The sequence below is a fragment of the Gossypium arboreum genome, chromosome 8 (assembly GCF_025698485.1).
Source record: "Gossypium arboreum isolate Shixiya-1 chromosome 8, ASM2569848v2, whole genome shotgun sequence".
In the NCBI taxonomy this organism is placed as follows: Eukaryota; Viridiplantae; Streptophyta; class Magnoliopsida; order Malvales; family Malvaceae; genus Gossypium; species Gossypium arboreum.
In genome coordinates, this window is record NC_069077.1 from 81,422,767 (window position 1) to 81,429,783 (window position 7,017).

Below are 7,017 nucleotides of genomic sequence, written 5' to 3' on the forward strand. Positions count from 1 at the left end.
AATAAAAAAAGTGAAGTGACTAGATAAGTGTTATGTGAACCTTAAATATTATATGACTTTGATAAGTAATGTTTTGAATTATAAAGTGCTTAACAAATATGAAGTGATGTGATTAAGTGAACTTATGAATGAATTATTGGAATGTACTATATGTGTATGAGTTATGTTAATATTGACTTATTGTGCTTATTATGCATATCTAAGTGACTCAATTTGTGATAGCTATAACATTTCATTCTTACTTTTCTTGAGTCATGAATAATATCTTATTGGATCAAGGTAGGCTTAATGAATTTTCCATTAGATCTTACTAAGTACTATTATGCATTGTTGTTTTTGTGTGGAGATTTTGAGACTTGGCTCATCCTTTGGGACATCACATCATTATGAGGCTAGAAGAGTATGAAACTAACTTATTTATGATCAATGACTCTAATGGCACATATTAAAGACTCATAAAATTTGTAAATATGTCAATTTCATGCCTACTTGAAAACTTGGCTTATGGTGTAATTGATGATTTGGTCCTCGTGATTGTAATGTGTATATATATATCAATATGCATATATATACATATACCAATATGCATAAATCTTGGGTTGTTTATTTGATCTGGAACTCATATATATTTGTTAATATTGACATGTGGTCAAGAATTCTGGGTTTACGTCTGCTGCATCGTCTTTGGTAGTCCTCCGCATCGTCGTCGGCATCCCTCTGCTACATCTCCGTTAGCATCCCTCTACTGCTTCTCTAGTTTTCTGCCATCCAATTTGCTTAGCTTCAATCCACATTGACTTAGGTAAGGTTTTGGGTCCTCCATTATGGTAATTGCGATGATCATGACTTTCTCCTTTTATATTAATATTGATCATATAAAAATCAATATTAATCAAATTATTGGTGGTAATACTTAAATTATTCCTCATTAATATTAATCCACATTGTTAATATTAAGCTTCTTTTTTGTTGGTAGTAATACTTAAATTATTCCTCGTTACTCAAATACCTCAAAATATTAAATTGGTTAAAATTTTTTAGTCAACTATAACATTCCACGTGATATAAACTTAAAAATATATTTTAAATTCTTTCATTTTCATTTTTCTTTTAAGTCATTTCTTTTTATTTCTTTTCATTAATTACATATAAATATTGCAACTACTAGGATTTGATTTTTCACTTTAAATTTATAAATTTAACAATTTATTATTCTCAAATTTTGCAACATTGCTAACCCAACCAAATTATTTTTTGTCTAAATTTATAATCTACATCTATAGCTTATAATTTGAAAAATAATATAATATATATATATAGAGTGAGAGAGAGCGAGAGAGAGAACAAACATGCAAAATCTCTTGAATTGATGAAAATGATAATGAGTATTCTTTATTTTTCTATTTTTTCATAGAAAATTTTTTATTATTAGTAAGAAATTATTATTTATAAGTAAGAATTCTAATTTCACTAAAAGTATTTTGTTAAGAAAATTTATTTGATAATGTTAAGAAAATTCATTTGATAATAATAAAAATTTATTTTTATTTAAAATTTACACCAAGTTAATTTATGTTCGGATTATAATTTGGATGCATTTCTTACCCTTTTGGAAATGTTTAAAAAATTATTCAATTAACATCAAACTTGTAAATAATTTATTTCTAGATTTGCCTTATGATTTATTTGTTTAATTATCTTTTGCTTAGCCATAGTTTATATTCATAATAAATTTCTATTTGATTAGTGGGCATATGCTTCACCATCATTGGTGAATAGAAAAGTATTCTCATAAATAACACGAACCTTAACACTTTTATAATCTACTATAATCTCAACTAACTACTCAATCTTATTATTTAAATTTATTTTACTATAAAAATTCAACTAACTACTGAATCTTATTATTTAAATTTATTTTACTATAAAAATCAAATTACTATTCTTTTTTCCAAAAAAATGATTTAAAAGCTTTTAAAATTAAAAGTTACTTTTTGTTATTCATCAAATTTTATCCCATGCATTATATATAGTTCTAATAATAAGTAGAACTGTCAAAGTAATACATCATATTTATTAATTTTTATATTAATAATGTTTGATTTTAATATTTAATATTTTTAAATGTTTTAAAACTTATAAATATTTTTATCAATATAATAATATTATCCAAATCCCATCTCAAGATAAGTTTTAAATATTATTTAATTAAAATAAATTGTTTAAAGGAAATGATATTTATCTTAATGTTAAATATATATCATATCATAACTTACATAATTTACATAACTTATATAACTTAGATAAATATATAACTTACATAACTTACATAACTTACATAACTTAGATAAATATATAATTTACATAACTTACATAACTTATATAACTTAGATAAATATATAACTTACATAACTTACATAAATATATATCATATCATTACTTACATAATACATAAATATATATCATATCATAACTTACATAACTTATATAACTTAGATAAATATATAACTTACATAAATATATATCATATCATATCTTACATAACTTACAAAACTTACATAATACATAAATATATACTTGAAAATTCCACAACTTACCTGAATTAGTTTACACCCATTAAATACTTGATACTTGATACTTGATATGTATTATCTATTTTGGTACAATGACATGATTTAAATCAATTGAGAACATTTAAGTAACTTTAATATATTGTCAACTTTAGATTTCAAGAACTACGAAATGGATAGGAGTTGGATGAATTTGTCAAGGGTAAGCAACGCCTATGGAAATGGAGTACAAAATTTTCTAAATTTTTCATTTCAAAATGCAAGCCAAGAGAATATGATTCTTTGCCCGTGTAAGAAGTGTGGCAACATCAATTGGCATTTTCATGAAGTTGTCTACGAACATCTAATTGTTGATGGCTTTATTCGGGGGTATAGGAAATGGATTTTCCATGGAGAGTGTACATCTAGTGGAACTTCTTCAATTATTAATCCGACTTATCCTGATACTATTTACCATCAGTATGTTAGACAAAATGACATGGAAGGTATGCTGCGGGATGTATTTAATATGCACAGTCATCGTGAGCAATCGTTTCCACCTGACTTTATTGTATCTGATGATTGTAATATTGGTGGAAATGTTTTTTTGCGAAACAAGAATAAGTGCACCTGATGAGGAGCCTGTAACACCCCGTACCCGAGTCCGTTACCGGAATCGAACACAAGGTGCACACAGACTTAACTTAATTGTTTTCACAGTCCATAAAAAAAAATTTCCAGACTAGCTGGTTACTGCGTCACTGTCGCCTTAAAAATCATATCTTGAGTTTTAAAGCTCGAAAATCAGTTTCGTAATTTTTCCCTGAAACTAGACTCATAAGTCCATCAACATATTTTTTTCTAGAATTTTTGGTCTAGCCAATTAGTACAGTTTATTAGTTAAAGTCGCACCTAATCCAGGGTTTGACTACTCTGACCTTCACGCATTACGAATTGGATATCTCCCTGTACAGGGCTTCAATACTAATGCCATTTGTTTATATAGAAACTAGACTCAGAGAGCAATCTACACATATATGGCATGACTCCTAATTATCTCTGGTTAATTTACAATGAATTTCCAAAGTCGAAACAGGGGATCCAGAAACCGTTCTGGCCCTGTTTCACAAGAACTTAAATATCTCTTAACATATAACTCATATGACAGTTTCGTTTCTTCCATATGAAAGTAGATTCATCAAGGTTCATTTTCATAATTTATTCACTATTTAATACCATTCCTACTATTTTTAGTGATTTTTCACATCCACATCACTGCTGCTGTCAGCATCTGCCTTTAAGGTAGGCTTTACCTATTTCATGATTTCCATGATTCAATTGGCCCTTTTTGCGTACATAGCACAAAGTGTGATCATGATTAACCATTCCAATGGCTAATCGTTTCAAAACCATTCCATACCTCATAATGATCAACATACAAACGATTATAGTACTATGCTAAAACGATATAAGCCATTTTCGCATGGCTATCCAAGTTTACACAAAACCGAAAGGTACATGACCTACAACAAAAGGGTAGTCCTATACATGACATTTCAAAGTTCAACCAAAATTGTACCAAAATGGGGCTTTGATAGTGTGGATGACTTCGACTTCGATGATCCCGAATCCGATAGCTAACGAGCAAAATCTATAAAACAAAGAGCCAAAGCAACGGGTAAGCATTTTAATGCTTAGTAAGTCTCAAGTAATGAAATCAGCTTTGACTAAAGTATTACATTTACATAACTAAATGAATCGCTTTATTAATACACATTCTCATAATCATACTTACTTCACATTACCGACCCTTATGTTCATACACAAAAGAACAACTTAGCCAAAGGCGGTAGCTCGTTTATCAACCGAGCGAATACTTACTTGTAAGGACTCAACTAATTCAAGCACATACGAACATACCTCATTGCTGGAATTTTCACAAGTGTATAAACTGAAATTTTACAGCAAGATTGCTCATTTCGAGTCACGTACCTTGAGGATTTAACCGGATATAACCACAAGCACAATTGCCTTGGTCTTAACCCGATTTAGTAACTTGCACAATTGCCTTGGGTCTTAACCCGGATATAACAACTCATACGAATGCCTTCGGTCTTAGCCGGATATAATCACTAGAATAAATTCCTTCGGGACTTAGCCCGGGTATCATTCAAATGCTCATGTACACATATATCAAGAATCACGACACATCCATATTTCATTTTTGTTACTAAGGCTCAAACACAAAATATTTATCAAACCTTTACAATTTCGCTCAATAGCCACACACAAGGAGCATGATTTCAATATAATTCAAGTAGGGTCATTACTCAAGACTTACCTCGGATGTTGTCGAACGATTTGACGGCTATTCGATCACTTTTTCCTTTCCTTATCCAACTGTGGTCCTCTAAGCTCTTGAGCTAATTCACACAAATTTAACTTATTAAAATCTCATTATGATAGCTTATGGCGAATATGACAAGGAGTTTAAATGGTCATATGGCCATCCTTTAGCTCAAATACACAACGGTCATGCACATTTTAATCACAACAAGCAATTCAATACAATTCATTCAAACATCAAAGTGAAGCTCAAGGTACTTAGCCCTTATATACATTAGACATTAGAGTCACATGTGCACGAAATCACGAATCGAATTCAACACATTAGTTAGTACTCTCCTTGGCAATTTTCCAAGCCAAGAATAGGCATCAATATGCTTGCCTCTAACCGAATGCATGCACACCAACTCCCCTCATGTGGCGAATATGCATGTCCATGTTGAGGCCAATTATGCACTAATACCACACAAAAAACAGCATACATTTTACTAACTAACGCATTACATATTGTAGCTCAATACACATCTCTCATTTACTTCATAACCAAACATCATCACAAGCAAATATACACCTTGAAATAGTATATATGTCATACCAATACATCATGTGCAAACATATATTCATGTAGGTGCAAGGGCGAATCTCAAGTTGCTTATATCCAAATATAAACACATATCCAAAGCTCAAATCTTACCTACCATGCAACATGCATGAAACATACTTATGGATATACCATGGCCGAATACACCACAACACCATACCGTTTCAATTTGGTCATGGTTAACAAAGAACTTAGCATCTCATTCAAAATGCTAAAAGAAAATCTAAGAGTCCTCAATCCCCATCGCATGTATCATTATCAAGCTTGATATTTAGCATGCAATGGCATTAACACCACATCCACTTTGGCGAATATCATTCCCATGACATAGCAAAGATTTGAACCATGGGCTAATAAGAACATCAAGCTAGCAACTAAAACATGCATGAATCTCATGGCACAACCTCAAACATACCTTAATCTTGATGCAAGTATAGCCAAATCTCTTCCTAATCCCTTCCAAACCAAACATGAAGCAAAAATTCCTTCCTTCCTCTTTAGTATTTTTGGTCAAGAGAGAATGAAATGGATGAACAATTTTTTCTTTTCTTTTCTTCAATACACGGCAATGGGGAGGGAGAAGCCTTCACACACAATTTTTTCCATTTTTTATTACCCATACCCTTAGTTTAATGTTTCTCCGTAATGCACCAACAAAACATGTCTATGACATGTTTTGCCCATCCTCCTTGTCATGGCGGCCACCTCTTATAAAAGAGGATATTTGACATGCAAGGCCATTGTTTTGCATGCATGCTTTAATTAGTCATCACATTTCCCCATCATACTTTCAAAGTTTTCTACTAGGTCTTTTCTAGTGAAATTCACATTTATAACTCTAAATCAAACATCAAAAATGTCACACACGAATTAACACATATCATAAGCATCAAAATGAACATTAAATTATTTTTATGCCTCGGTTTTGTGGTCCCGAAACCACATTCCGACTAGGGTCAATTTTGGGCTGTCACAGAGCCAAATGAAGAAGCGGCGAAGTTTTACAATTTACTTAATGAAATGAACGAAGAACTTTATGAAGGATCAAAATATTCAAAATTGTCCTTCTGCATTCGTCTATTTCATTTAAAATGTTTGGGAGGGTGGACCAGAAACTCTTTTACAATGCTGCTAGAGTTTCTGAGAGAGATGTTTCTGTTTACAAAAATCCCCCAGTCTTGTCAAGATATGAAGTGTGACAGCCTTAAAACAACCCTAGTCGGAATGTAGTTTCGGGACCACAAAACTGAGGCATAAAAATAATTTAATATTCAGTTTGGTGCCTATGATATGTGTTAATTCGTGTGTGACATTTTTGATGATTTGATTTAGAGTTATAAATGTGAATTTCACTAAAAATGACCTAGTAGTAAACTTTGAAAGTAGGATAGGGAAATGTGTGATGACTAATTGAAGCATGCATGCAAAACAATGGTTTTGCATGTCAAATACCCTCTTTTATAAGTGGTGGCGGCCATGAGCATGAGGATGGACAAAATGTTATGGGGTGAAACATGTTGG